Source organism: Chamaea fasciata, unplaced genomic scaffold (genome assembly GCF_029207755.1).
Source record: "Chamaea fasciata isolate MVZ Bird 193981 ecotype frontalis unplaced genomic scaffold, bChaFas1.0.hap1 SCAF_71, whole genome shotgun sequence".
NCBI classification, from domain to species: domain Eukaryota; kingdom Metazoa; phylum Chordata; class Aves; order Passeriformes; family Sylviidae; genus Chamaea; species Chamaea fasciata.
Genome location: NW_027094156.1, coordinates 232,053 through 245,578, shown reverse-complemented (window position 1 = coordinate 245,578; position 13,526 = coordinate 232,053). Strand labels below are relative to the sequence as shown.

Below are 13,526 nucleotides of genomic sequence, written 5' to 3'. Positions count from 1 at the left end.
AAGGAGTTGGATCAGGGGAGCCTGTGCACATCCTTTGTTGGGACACTGCAGTACTTGGTAAGAAAGGAATTCAGCTAGAAGAGCAGCTACTGCTTTCTAGAGGGATAGAATTAACTGTTACCAAGCTTTGGGCTGGGATTAGGTACTTGCACGGTATGGGGTGCGTTTGTGGTGCTGAAGCTAGCAAAGGTGACTGCTTTTTTGCTGACACTGGGTTTTGCTGAGACTGGGTTTTGTGCTACCTGCATCTGTTATAAATAAGCAGGAGTGCCAGTAACCTATGCTACTCACTCCAGGAGGGTCTTAAAGCACGTGAGAGGCAGCGTTCAGTAATGTCTTTAATTATTTGTACAAATGTTAATGAGATGTTAAGGGACAGAGAAAGCTGAGAGCTTTCTGGCCAAAGCCATCTGGCTTTGTCTCATGCGTGTAAACTGTATCAGGCTCCAGAGCTGCTGGAACAGCAGAAGTATAGGGTGACAGTGGATTCCTGGAGCTTTGGCACGCTTGCCTTTGAGTGCATTACAGGCTTCCGACCATTCCTACCCAACTGGCAGCCAGTGCAATGGTGAGTGAACCGTGGCTGGGTGATAAGTGGGCATGATGTGACTTTCTTGTTTACAGGAAGCAGAAGTGTGGTCCCTTGATTCTGAGGATAATATCCCTATGTTTCTTGCCCTTTTGGAAAGTGACCCCTTTCACAGGGGCTTGACTCACCTGAGCAAGTTCAGCATTCCTGATCCTTGCTCTATGGGATAAGGGCTGACTCCCGCAGGGCAGGTAACAGAAACCAAAGTGGCATCTGTATTACATGTCAAGAGTAGCTTTCAAGAGCCTACTAGCATGCAGGCTGGGAAAGGCGGGCAATTTTTTCACCATTGTACTCGCTTACATTAGGCATACAAAAGTGCGTCAGAAGAGTGAGCTGGATATTGTTGTTTCAGAAGACTTATCCGGAGAAGTCAAGTTTTCTAGCAGTTTGCCCTGCCCCAACAATCTAAACAGGTGAGTACTAGAAATTGCTGTGCTGAGATAAACTGATTCTTCTGCAAAAGGACCAAGTTTGTGTTATATGCCTTACTGTGTTAATCTGTGAATACATTGAGTGCGTGACACAGGCAGTACTACTGTCGCTTGTCAGACTTGTGTAGTCTTGGTTTCTGCCTTCTAAACGCTGCGTTTGTGATGGGGAGAGGTGGAGTGCTGGAGGGAGAAGGAGGGGGGCAGTTCTGTCAGTCCTCCCACACAGAACAAGCCGTATCGTTACTGCCAATGCACTTTTACCTTTTCTGATCTGGTTTTTGTTGCTCAGTGTTTTGTCTGGGAGGCTGGAGAAATGGCCACAACTCATGTTAATGTGGCACACACGTCAGAGAGGTACAGATCCTACCTATGGACCCAATGGGTGTTTCAAAGCATTGGATGGCATTTTGAACTTGAAGGTAAGCAATATGTCTGTATTAGCCTAAAAAGTTTTCCAGAGAGCAGTTTCCTGAGCCTCTGAATCCTAGACTTAGGAGGAAGAGTGAGGCAGAAACTCATAGAACTGTCTCCTGACCGTTAGTGGCAGGTGCTTTCCTCTTGCTTCTTTGAGGACAAATACTCCCTGAGCTTGTTGGGAGTAGTGAAGAGCTTCTGTGCATGCTTGGTTCCATATTCTGAGAGAGGATTCTACAGGTATTTAACTGCCATGTTTAACTGCCATATTTAACTCTCTTCCACTTGATGGAGGACAAGAACTTTGCCATAATGTTAGGAAGTAGCTGTAAAGTGACTTCTTGATTCTGCCAAGTGCTTTGAACAGTTTCTTGGTGGTCATTTTTTCGGTCCCTCAATCTCTGCTCTAAGATGACCAATGTATCTTCAGCCTTTCTCATGCCATGCTACTCTTCTGGTAGGTGCTTCACGTTTTGAACATGGTTATGGGAACTGTGCACACCTACCCTGTGACAGAGGAAGAGACTCTGCAGAGTGTGAAGGCCAGGATTCAGTCAGATACAGGAATTCCAGAACAGGACCAGGAACTACTGCAGGAAGCAGGACTTGAATTGTTTTCTCGGAAGTTGGTCACTAAACATACAGCTGATGGCAAGGTGAGTCTCGGTATTCCCTTTCTTAAGTTTGAGTGAATCAGAAGTCACTGCACTCGCTTTGGGATCACAGCACTCCCTGCTGTTGTGGCATGCTTTTGTCATGGTAACCTCACAGACCTAACAGCCACTGTAGCGTAGGCAGCCTGTTGCCTTTGGTGCTCTGTGTTTGGTTGAGGAGGACTCTTCTGTTTGTGGTGTTGCCAAGGCTTGCTCTTCCCAAGAAAACCTGGTTGGGTCTTTTGTCTTCTGCAGGTGAATGATACTGCAGCAGCAGACACAGACCTTCTCTTCCTCTTTGATAACAAGAAAGTTTCCTGAGGCTCAGGTGGCCTTGCGTCCTCATCCCGAAAGTGTTGGCTGCATCCGTAAGGACTCCTCTGGCATGAATATGAAGGGCGGGCCGGGGTCAGTGTTGAGAGGGGCGTCTGTGTTTTGTGGTCTGTATCATGCACAAAGAGTAGAGGGAGCTTTTGCGTATTGGGACTGAAGAAGCAGTAAAATGGACTGTCATTCATTCAGTTTATCAGAATAACTAAAAAAGGGAGGTGTTTGATTTTGACATGCTAGGGGAGCTGCACAGGGGTTATCCAGCTCTAGGCTTTGCAGGCAGTAACATGCCCCTCAAAGGAGCAATGTTTTGGTCTGTTTTGTGATAACACAGTATTCCTGCTTCCCGCTAATATGACCATTTCCCTTTCTCCCACCTCCTCTGTTTTCAGTTCAGGATCCAAAGAAGAATCTCCACTTTTTCCAGTTGCGGAAAGTGTGGAGTCAGATCTGGCAGACGATGCGGATGCTGAAAGAGGACTGTAATCGGCTTCAGCAGGGGCAGCGAGCAGCCATGTACGGTGGCCGTTTCTCCACAATACTTATCTCTGTCTTTGTGCGCTGGTGGAAGGGAAGACAGAAATGGGACCCTGTTGGAATGGGGAGGCCCGTGGTTGGAGCTGTATGCAATTCATGAAAAGTGGAGAGTTAGCCCTTTGGCACAACTGCATTTGTCCTCAGCGCTATCTCAAGTATCTGTTTTGGATGTAAATGAAAGCCTGGTGGATTTCTACTTTCAGAGGCTAATAGGACCTTCTTGTCCTTGCAGGATGAATCTGTTGCGTTACAATAGTACCCTCTGGAAGATGAAGAATTCTATGGCCTCCCTTTCTCAGCAGCTGGAAGCAAAGCTGGACTTCTTTAAAACAAGCATCCAAATTGACCTGGAAAAGTATAAAGAGCAGATTGAGTTTGGAATTAGTGAGTATAGCATCTGGCAAACGGGTCTTTTCATGACTCTTATCCTCACAAAAACACCTGCCTCCTTCTCTGTGAACCTGAGAAAGCCAGTCACTCTTCTTTGATTCCTGTAGCTTCTGAGAAGCTGCTGTTTGCCTGGAAAGAGATGGAGCAAGCTGTGGAACTTTGTGGGCGGGTATGTTTCTAAATCTAACTGCTAGTCATAAAGAGGTTTGTTTTTCTTATCTCTCCCCTCCTCCCCCTTTAGCTTCATTGTCCCTGCCTTAAATAGAAGCCCCTTGTATCTGCACTGATGTCAGATTTCACATTGCCTTGGTTTGTGTGGCACAATTTTTGTCCATTATTAGTACTACATGAAGCTCATTCTGTTGTAAGGCTTAGGGGGAAACGGGAGATCTTGGCGAAGCCCCAGAAACCTCTTGGAATTTCCTTGAATTGAAACGACTCGTTTGTCTTTGGCCAAGGCTGCTGTTTGCATCTTGTTGGTTTGTTTAGAAATAAGAATGAGAAAGGAAGAACCAGTGTGAGTGTGAGTGGTAGTGTCTCTAGGTATGAGACTGTTGTGTTGCTTATGTTCTACCCTGCTTTCAGGAAGATGATGTGGAGCAGGTAGTGAAGAGGATGATGGCCCTGCAGACAGACATCGTGGACCTGCAGAGAAGCCCGCTAGGTCGTAAACAAGGAGGAACACTGGAGGATTTGTGAGTTGAACTACCTTGAGCTTCAGATGCAGGAGTGTTTCTGGCTAAGCTTACTCACTAGAGGACAGTGAAAGGGCTGTTTCTTCCACCCAAATTGTGGGGGACTGGGAGCACTTTAACACTAAAGATGTTTTTTGACTCATCTGTCATTGTTCTGAAATGGCAGACAGGTATAGAAAAGATTTGAGTTCTCAAACTATTTGTTCCATGTTTTGGTTCTTTGGAAATCCTTTTCTATCCTGCTTTTTTCTTCTAGAGAAGAACAAGCCAGAGAGCTGTACCGAAGACTCAGAGAGAAGCCAAGAGGTAAAAGACGCTTTAGCTCAAGGTCAGCTTGCTTTGTGTGTAACTTTGGAGATGTAGTAAGGATCATTGAGAAAACTATCTGACTTCTAGGCGTGCCCAGACACTAGCAGCACATGGGCTCTCCTGGATTGCCTTTTCTCGAGAGGGAAGTCAGGGAGTCAGTTCCACACTAGGCCAGCCTTCCTTTCTTGGTGCTTTGTGAGCTGTTTTCAAAACTCCTCTGGAGCTCTTCTCAGAGCAGGCTGTTGCCACAAGCAACAACCAACCTTTCTGGGTAGAAAGGATGAAAGACACGACTGTTCCTTTGATCCAGTCCCAACTCTCCTTTTCAAGTTCTTTAAATTTTGAAGAAGGTGGCTAAAATTCAGTGTAATTCATCCCACTCAAACTCACATATCCTGAACTTTGGCTGTTTCAGGATTAAAGCAGTAGTGGAAATGAGCCGCTAAGAATCTTCTCACTCTGTCCTATAAACCGACCTTTCTGTGTAATATTGGCTCTCATTCCAGATCAGAGGACAGGCGGTGACAGCCAGGAAATAGTACGACTGCTTCTACAGGCAATCCAGACCTTTGAAAAAAAAGTTTGAGTCATTTATGCTCAGCTCAGGTGAGCTTTGTACATTTTGTTCATAGTTGAGAGAAGGTATTTTCTCTTCCAGCAAGAGAAGGTTTAAAACTCATTGCATATGGCTCTTGAGATCTTGCAGTGTTAACAGAAAATAATTAACTTCAGAACTGTTCTCCTACTGCAGTGGCCCATGTGTGATCTGATTAGTTTTTATTTTTTTAATAGTAAAACTGTAGTTTGCAAACAGAAGGCATTGGAATTGTTCCCCAGAGTGGAGAAAGTGATGAATCTGATGAGTGAAGATGAGGAAACAGTTGTTAGGCTTCAGGAGAAACGACAGAAAGAACTGTGGAACTTGCTGAAAATTGCTTGTGTAAGTAAAATAAGAACTCCCCTTTAACCTGAGAATATGGTTTGTAGCACAGGCTACTGAAACAATAGTAAATTAAGTGTATCCTATGGTTCTTTTCTTTCTTTTGAATCAGTATGAAAGCCAAGTTCCAGGTTGTCTCATATTCCCGGCTGCTGAAAACTAGTGGGAACAATTGCACTCTGAATATTCTGTGTTTTCTTCAGAGTAAAGTGCGTGGTCCTGTTACTGGCAGTCCAGAGAGCATGAACACATCCCGTCTTGGTAGCTCAGGTCAACTGCTGCTGCAAGTCCCTTCTGGAACATTCAATTTATCAGAATCTGTAAGAAAAAGGTGAGGCAAAGTCTGGAGTTCTTTGGCTGCTAATGCCACCACTACAAAGCTAGTCTTCTTGCTTTGTGAAATAATGGCACACAGGGTTTCTCATATTTTACACTTTGTGTTCAGCTTGCATTGTCAGCAGCCTTAGTTTACTTGGTAGTTAAGACTTCCTGGGGCTTTCAGATCTTCCATATGAAAATTGGGTATCATGTATGGCTTCACTTCCCCCAGCCTCAGTAACAAAAGTGGTTTTTTGGTTTTCTTCCTTTAATCTGAGATGGTTGGGCTCACTTGGAAGTACACTGCCAGCAAGAACTGTTGAAGTATTGTCATGTAAGGTCACAGTAGCTGAGCTGTGTCATTGAGACTGCTGCATGCGTAGTTCCGGCTTGCTTAAATGAACTGGGTTACCACTTGGAATGAAAGACCTTGGTTTGTTTATTTGCCTGTTGCCCCATCCTTAAGTTTATAGGCTACTCAGCTTTTCCTCTAGCAACAGTGGTTCCACCTAATAAGAGCCCAATTCCATCTTGGAATACATTTCCTTTCCCCCATTTAGTAAATCAGGGGCTGCCACCAACTTTTCAAGTTGCAGTATGAATTACAAGCCTATGACCTGACTAACTTCAGTGTTCTGCAGCGTATCTGCCAGAAGTATTTCTTAATGATAGAGGCAGCATCTCTTTAAACTGCCACAGAAATTAATAGTGTAATAATTGCCCCTTTCAGTGAGGAGCTGCTGCTGGAATCTCGGGAACTTTGTAGCCAACTAGAAAATGTGATGCGTGACACAATGAAGGATCAAGAGCAGAGTTTCTTGGTAATGTATTCACTCTTCTGTAAATGGACTAAGGAAGTGCCTGGCTTCGAAGTTCTTAATGTGCAACTTTGCCACCACTAACACAGCTAAATGAAATCTGCATTTTACTCATGGCCAAGGGGGAGAGTAGGAGATGCACAGAGATAGGAAGCACCGGTTCCCTCATAATCTGCCGCCTGACATACTCTGCTTGCCAAAACTGGGGGCCACATGCTGGGAACTTGCTGCGCTAAACAGTAAAGGATGGGGCAAAGCACTTGGCTGTTGTACAAAACTACTGCAAAACTGCACACAAATTTGGGATGAGCGGGTGTCAGGGATCCTTAATTTAACAATGCAGAATATTGAAGAGAGAGTAAAATACTGGAGAGTGCAAGTAGGTTGTTTCCTTGACAGCAGTCACGTGGCTCATCATGAAATTGACCAACTTGTTCCCAGTAAATTTTTTATAACTCTTAACACACTTTACCTTTATTTTAGAAAAAGCTCAACTGTAGCCTGGTGTTGAATTTCATTTATTCTTTCGGCTCTAGACTGGAGCTGGCTGCAGCTTCAGGTAGAAGAAACAAACAATCCAGAACAAACCCAGATGTAGAATCACTCTGGTTGCCTCTGAAGCCATGCTGCTTTGGGAAGCCAACTGTGAAAAGCTGCTGCCTCTGAGAAGGGAATATCAGCTGCCTTCTACTGTCACCAACTGCTTATGTGATACATATGGCTTAGCTTTTAGTATCCACTTCTCAGACACTTTTTCACAAAGATACATTAGGGAATGCCTGTTCTAACTGCTTGGAGAATGTTCTTAATTGTGCCTTAAGACAGCAGATCTCTGTCCTGATACGTCTTCCCTTGGGCATCGCCTGTGGCTGTTTTGCTGCATTTTAGGCTTTCTAATGAACAATGGACAAGGTATACCCAGTCACTGGTAGATGTCACCTTCCTAATGAACTGTGAACTTAATTGCTTAACTTTGCTGATTTGCACTTTTTTTCTTTAAGTGTAATGGTTGTACTTACCTAATACTTGTTTCCTGTATGGGAACAAAATTATCTAAAACATGTAAACTTTTGGTTTGCTCTTTTTGATGCGCTCAATAACACTATAATGGAAAAAGCTGCTTTCACTGTGCAGGTCTCTAAAACGTGAGAGGTGTAAGAATGTTAGCCTAGAAACAAAAGAAGGAAATCTTCAGTGTACAGGTATCGTGTAACAAAGCATTTGCAGATTATCTATTAACCATGCTTAAAGTTGCATGAAAAGATGAAAAAAAGACCAAAAACCCCAGCTGGATGGAACCTTGGTGAGAGTCAACACACACCAACCTTGTGTTCTGACTGTGACCAATTTATTTCATTCTGTTGTAACCCCAAATTTCCACTACAACACAGAGACCTCCTTTTATAAAAGGCTGTGAAGTATAGGACATGCAAAATGCAATACAATAATGGGGAGAGGTTGGATTTTCTTTTGGTTTTTTTGGAACAGGTTTAAAATACAGGAAACTGAAATGTGGCACAAACATCACAACTTCCATGCATGCCTTCAAGTGTCTTCCTTTGTTGTGCTGGCACACTCTGGACTTCAGCATTGGGTTAAAGTCATTCTTGGGCAGAGTAGAAAGTTCACACTTCTTCAAATTTCAGAGTAATATTAAGGCTGAAATGCACCGGGTACACTTTTCCTTCATCTTCCAGAGCACCACCAGTTGTTTTACTTAAAGCTGTGTTAGGCTTCCAGCTCAAATCCCAGCCCAATTTTGTGACCTCCAGCACTGAAATTCTTGCCATCAATCAAGCCTGAGAGGGTCAGCTTTACACCTACAAAAGCAAGTCACGAGAACCATCATGCACTGACATCCCAGTACAGTGCTCTTCCTCAGGTCCTTGACCTCACTAATGTGGCTTAGTTGCCACAGGAACTTGCATCCATAGACATCCTTTAGTTCTCTGAGTCTGCGTAGACTTCTAGCTCCTTTGTTCATCTAGTCTGTTCTTAAGATGACAGTGAATTAAACCATAGTGTAGTACTTAACACCATTTGCTGCTACCAGTGAGAACTGCGTACCAGGTCGAAGGGCATGAGTGTAACCAATTCCAATGAGGCTGGCATTGTTCACTTTAGCCTATAGGAAAAAAAAATCACAGTATTTATAAACTGTGTAAGTATTCATACAGAAGTATCCCAGTCCCCTGAGAAGGTGGCCTATGCATTAACACTCTTGAGCTACTTGGAGACCAACCTCTCTTAGAAGCATGTTCCAATCTTTTCCTTTTCTCAGGAGTTTTCAGCTTAAGCAAATGGTGCGAATTCTGCCTTCATAGAATGCCATGCTGTTTTTCACTGCCTCGTCTATTATGTCTTTATATCTTTTAAAGAGCTACTTACTGCAGTCCCTCAGAGCCTGTCTTGTTCACATCACTCAGGAGTGATTTTCTTTTTTCTTCTAATGAGCAAGAAATACATGAATATGCAATCCCCTTTTTGCATTACTAAGTTTTGAGCTCTTAACAACAGTATTTCTCATTTTCAATTTTGCTTCAGTGGTCCTGGAACTAATTGTTGTTTTGAAACATAAATGCTTGCTACTTCAGTTCTTGGTCTTAAAACACACACGTCAGCTAACTTTCAATGGTTAACTTACTGTTAGGAGAAGGCTGTAAGCTCAGGTAAACTTCCACCATTGTAATTATAATATGGTTTTACATTATGGATTTAAGAATTAAAAGGACACTTTCATTGTCTTTTAAAAGAAATTTTTCAGCACAGTAGCATGCTATTCCAAGCACACTAGTCAGACTATTTCACTATGGACAAAATTATATTTAAGATTTCTTTTCCTCCATAAGTTCACAAGTACGATGTGTGAGGTCCCAGTTTAAATTTGTACCACAACAGAAGCCACAGTTCACAATCTACCATACTTCCTCAGTAACTAGTTAAAGCAACTGCTTCATTACAAATTTTCAGTATTTAGGGGAGCTTGAAATACTCATTTCTGTAACAAAATTCTTACCACAACGGAAGTCTTCTCATCCATTTGGTACTTTCCAGCAATACCAAAACGTGTGTTGTTACTGCCAGCAGTCCATGCAAGATTGACTGATGTCTCAACCTTCTGATAAACAGACCCACCAAACTCAGTGCCGTCATTCCTGTTTGTAATAGATGCAAGTGTGTCAGGCCTTGCTTTGTTTAGTAACTCTTAAGATTAACCCTTCCCCACAATGATTTGACATTATCTCCTAAAATGAACCAAGAGATCCAATACTTCCCTGAACCCAGGCTCACTACTTCCTAGCTGGAGCTGGCAGACTCCTGCTCCTATTTTTTTTTGCACAAAGCATGTTTTGCTTGCAGAACGGAACAAGACTTGCCAGAGACCTACAGTTTAAGGTTCTGACAAAAAAAACCAAACCAAACAAGCCAAAAACAAAACCAACCCACCCAGATAACCTGGTTGCTTGTCTCAAGTAAGCCAGTGTGCAGTAACACATAAAGGAGACTTCAGTTATGAGATTAAGACTGAAAACAATGCTGTTGCATTATAATCGTTTAAATACACCATCTTCAAAGCGTCTCAGGCCACCTGAATGCCAAGATTAGGGCTACGCAGTGATGACAGCTGGAAACAAACACAATGCCATGCATGCCTTTCTCCTTCATCGTGGGCATTTCTGAGGGAGAAAGTTTCTGTCTGGAGAGTGTGATTGATAACTGGCTAGCTGCAAAAGGTCACGTAGACATGAGGGAGCTTTGCTGAGCACACAGGCACTCTCATGAGAACCAGCAAGGCAGCAAGCTTCGCATGTCCTTGAGCACAGCTGGGATACGATAACAAGACCTTGTAGCTGAAAGATATGAGGGAGAAGCACGGTAGAACAAAAACTTACTCAAACTATGTAACCACAAAGAAATGTAGAAAGAGGCGTAGCTGACTTTTAGTCTGAGCACCAATCCGGAGCTTAACTTTTGAAATATGCATGAGCTTATTAGTGTTATTATAAAAGCATTGTGTGAATTATCAATAAATGAGATTTGCCGATCACTCATATTGAGTGCCACATTTCTCCCGCCACGGATTTCCCACAAGAACAGACCTTCCAGTTCTTAAAATCTTCTTAGTAGGAGGTGTGATGGTGCACTTTGAGTAAATTGTGGTCAATTCTGTCTCCTAATAGCTGGCATCTTCAGATTCTACTGGTGGTGTTGTGAATGTCTTTTCAAGAGTTGAGAAGGAAAGTGTCTTTTAAGGATTCTGATCTTCCAGTGTGATGCGTAGATACCAGTCAACATGTAGACTGATGACAGGCACAGACAGTATTCTTGGCAATTGCTTAGAAAATAAACAAAACATCAGGCAGTAGAATAATCCTGTCAACAAGGAGGATAACAGTAACTTTTCCAAGGGACAAATGTCAATGTCACTTTCAGTTACATTGCAGGAAAAAATGGTAAAAGAAATGGGTGTGACCCAGAATTCCCACAGCCAAGAGGATATGTGAGTACCAGTTTGGCTGAAATGACTGTTGCTTGTCATTCCCCAGTGACAGTTTGGGGAAGTCATCACAGGCTCTTTTAATTGATGAATACTGATGTGTATAAGTCAGGTGTCGGTATATGTATTTTCACATCCTTTTTCTTGCTTTTTCCATTGTGCAGCAGGTAATCTCAGAACAGCAGTGGCTGTGCTGAAGCAATATAAATAGTAATCTCTGATTTTTTCCAATGATGTTTGATTGCCAAGTGATATCCTCAGCAAAGTTGGTCAGACCCTCTCAGTCCTACTCCTTGTAGCTTCTGAGTACTGAGATTGTAGAAGGCCTTACTGAAGCTGACAGAAGTAATTTTCATTGCCTTCAGTGACTTTTCAATTGGGCTGAAAGTGCTGGTTGGTCTCAAAAATACTTTGTGAGCTTTGATCTAATGAGTGGAGACCAGTGGTAAATCAAAATGGAAGGAAGAGCTTTGTGGGCAAAATGCAGTACAGGTTAATTTGCTTTTTCAAATTCTAACTTATTTAAATTTTACATCAGAAGTTGTGGAGGTCTAAATCCCTACTACCACCTTAAGGTATCTCTGCCTCATCATTGCTTAAGACACTGACTGAATGCACATAGTTTAATTTAAAGTTGATTGCATTTAACAACAGAATTTTTTAAAGCCTTTAGTCGTGTAATAATGGTAGATAGCGCTTCATTTAGTCAAGAATGACCCGATACAGTTATCTATCATTTACATTAGCAATGTTGAACCGACAGTAAATTCAATTAATTCTTCAATTTTATGCTCTTAATATTTAAAAACCTGAATCCACTTTAAAATCAATTTGCATTATTTTGAGGATGGGATTCTTAATGTTAAGCTCCTATTAAATCCGCATTTTCTCTACTGTAGGGTTGCTTTGAAGTTTTTTGTCATGTTTTTGTGGAATGTTGGTCTTAAGCAGTTTTTGTGGGTTTGTCTGTGACTTAAGGAGCTCTCTATTGGATACTGATCTATGCAGTTGAAATAGAACACTGGAAAAACATGATTTATAACAAGTGTTCTCATAGCAGACCAGGAGGTTGGGTTGATATTTCTTCCATCCAGGAACACCCATGGCTGTGGGCTATAATTTATAACAACAGTGCTGCTTTGACCGCTTTTGGTTACTGTGGGCTTGTTTTCAGGAATGATGAGTATGTAGTTAACCCATCTTGAAAGAAATACATAGCACATGTGTTTATTTGGATTAATTAGTATGGTTTTATATCACAGTTGGTAGAAAGCTGGAAGAAAAGCCCAAGAGTAGAGGAATAAAGGAGGCAAACCAAACAACTGAGGGTTGTGACTGTGGTTAAAGTCCCTTATGAATTCTGAGTGCTCCAGCAGCGGTTTTCTGTGAGTCACTCTTTGAAGCTGCCTTATCATTTTGTTATATATATTCCAATATATGTCAGTCCTGTCAGACCCTAGAGAGAACACTTGCAGTGAGTAATTTCAGGTCTGAGTGCCACAACCAGGCTGCTGAGAAAGCTGGCCCAGCCTTTTTTGTTCTTGGTGTTTCTGATGGTTTGAGCTGCAAGTTCACTCAGTTGAGCTGCTCTGTGCTCCAGCTCTGTTTCTTTAGTGATGCTGCAATACTTGCTGCACGGCAACTCAATTGGAAAACAAAGAAATTAATGATACAGACAGAAGATCTGTTCCCAAAGCAGGGTGAAATTCTGGTGGAAGGGCTTCTGCTGCTTGAATTTTAAACACTGTGCTGTGAAACCTCTGACGTCATCTGTGGGTTAGTGGTTGTATCACCTGGGATAGTCCATCCAGGCCCTGTTGATGCAAACGTGCTTTTCACTGGTGCTGCTCCCTATTTTGGAGAATATCTGAAAATAAGGTGTGAGCAAGTACTGAAAATTTCAATTTTTGCTCCTATTTACCCACTTGCCTGCTGTTTTAATTTTGAAGTAGGGTGTCAGATAGAATCTGTCTAATGGCAGTGGTGTAAAAAGCATGCCTTCAGTTCCAAACTGAAACCCCTTGCAGTCAGCAGATGTCCCAGCTCAAGGAAAATGGGTTGCAAGCCCAAAACATTCACTTTCCCTGCCTCATTTCTAATGGTCTTACCAAGGAAATAGCCAGACTTGGATTGTGCTTACTCTTTGCAATGAAGAAGTTGTTAATGCTGCGTTTTCATGCTCCCATCGTCGTTGTACTCCAAATGTCTGTTCTGTGGAATGGGCAGGATTAGGCTGTTTAAGACAAAGCCACTCCACATTTACAGTGCCTGTAAGGTCCATAGTAAGAGCCCTAAATAGAAGTATCATTTTCAAGATGCCTTCTATTTTACAAGCAGCCAAACAGAAAATGAAACCCTGGGTTGAATTGTAGTCTTCCTGAAGGAAGTGTCAAAGCCTAACAAGGGAGCTTGACCCAACTTTGTACTTGTTGTTGAGTGAAATAAACTTTAATTCTTAATGAATCCAAACACTGTTAATGAATCCAATACTACTACTTTACTGAAAAAAGCTGTAATTACTGGACAATCCCCTGATTTTCAGCTGCTGTAAATCACTCTATCTTCACAGAATGGAGAGGGGCACTTCATTTAACAACACTG

General features: G+C 42.4%; 2 long non-coding RNA genes across 2 annotated transcripts; one reads left to right on the top strand and one right to left on the bottom strand.

The window, feature by feature from the left end:
- The first annotated feature begins 4,752 nt into the window (after positions 1 to 4,752).
- LOC136304314 (uncharacterized) lies at positions 4,753 to 7,587 on the top strand. Its single transcript, XR_010724470.1, has 5 exons — positions 4,753 to 4,957; positions 5,144 to 5,291; positions 5,495 to 5,622; positions 6,340 to 6,430; positions 6,964 to 7,587. It is a non-coding gene; the product is annotated as an uncharacterized lncRNA (long non-coding RNA).
- Positions 7,588 to 8,228: 641 nt separating this feature from the next.
- On the bottom strand, positions 8,229 to 9,533 carry LOC136304313 (uncharacterized). Its single transcript, XR_010724469.1, has 3 exons — positions 9,444 to 9,533; positions 8,495 to 8,552; positions 8,229 to 8,247 (listed from the first exon to the last, which is right to left on the bottom strand). It is a non-coding gene; the product is annotated as an uncharacterized lncRNA (long non-coding RNA).
- Between the last annotated feature and the right edge of the window lie 3,993 nt (positions 9,534 to 13,526).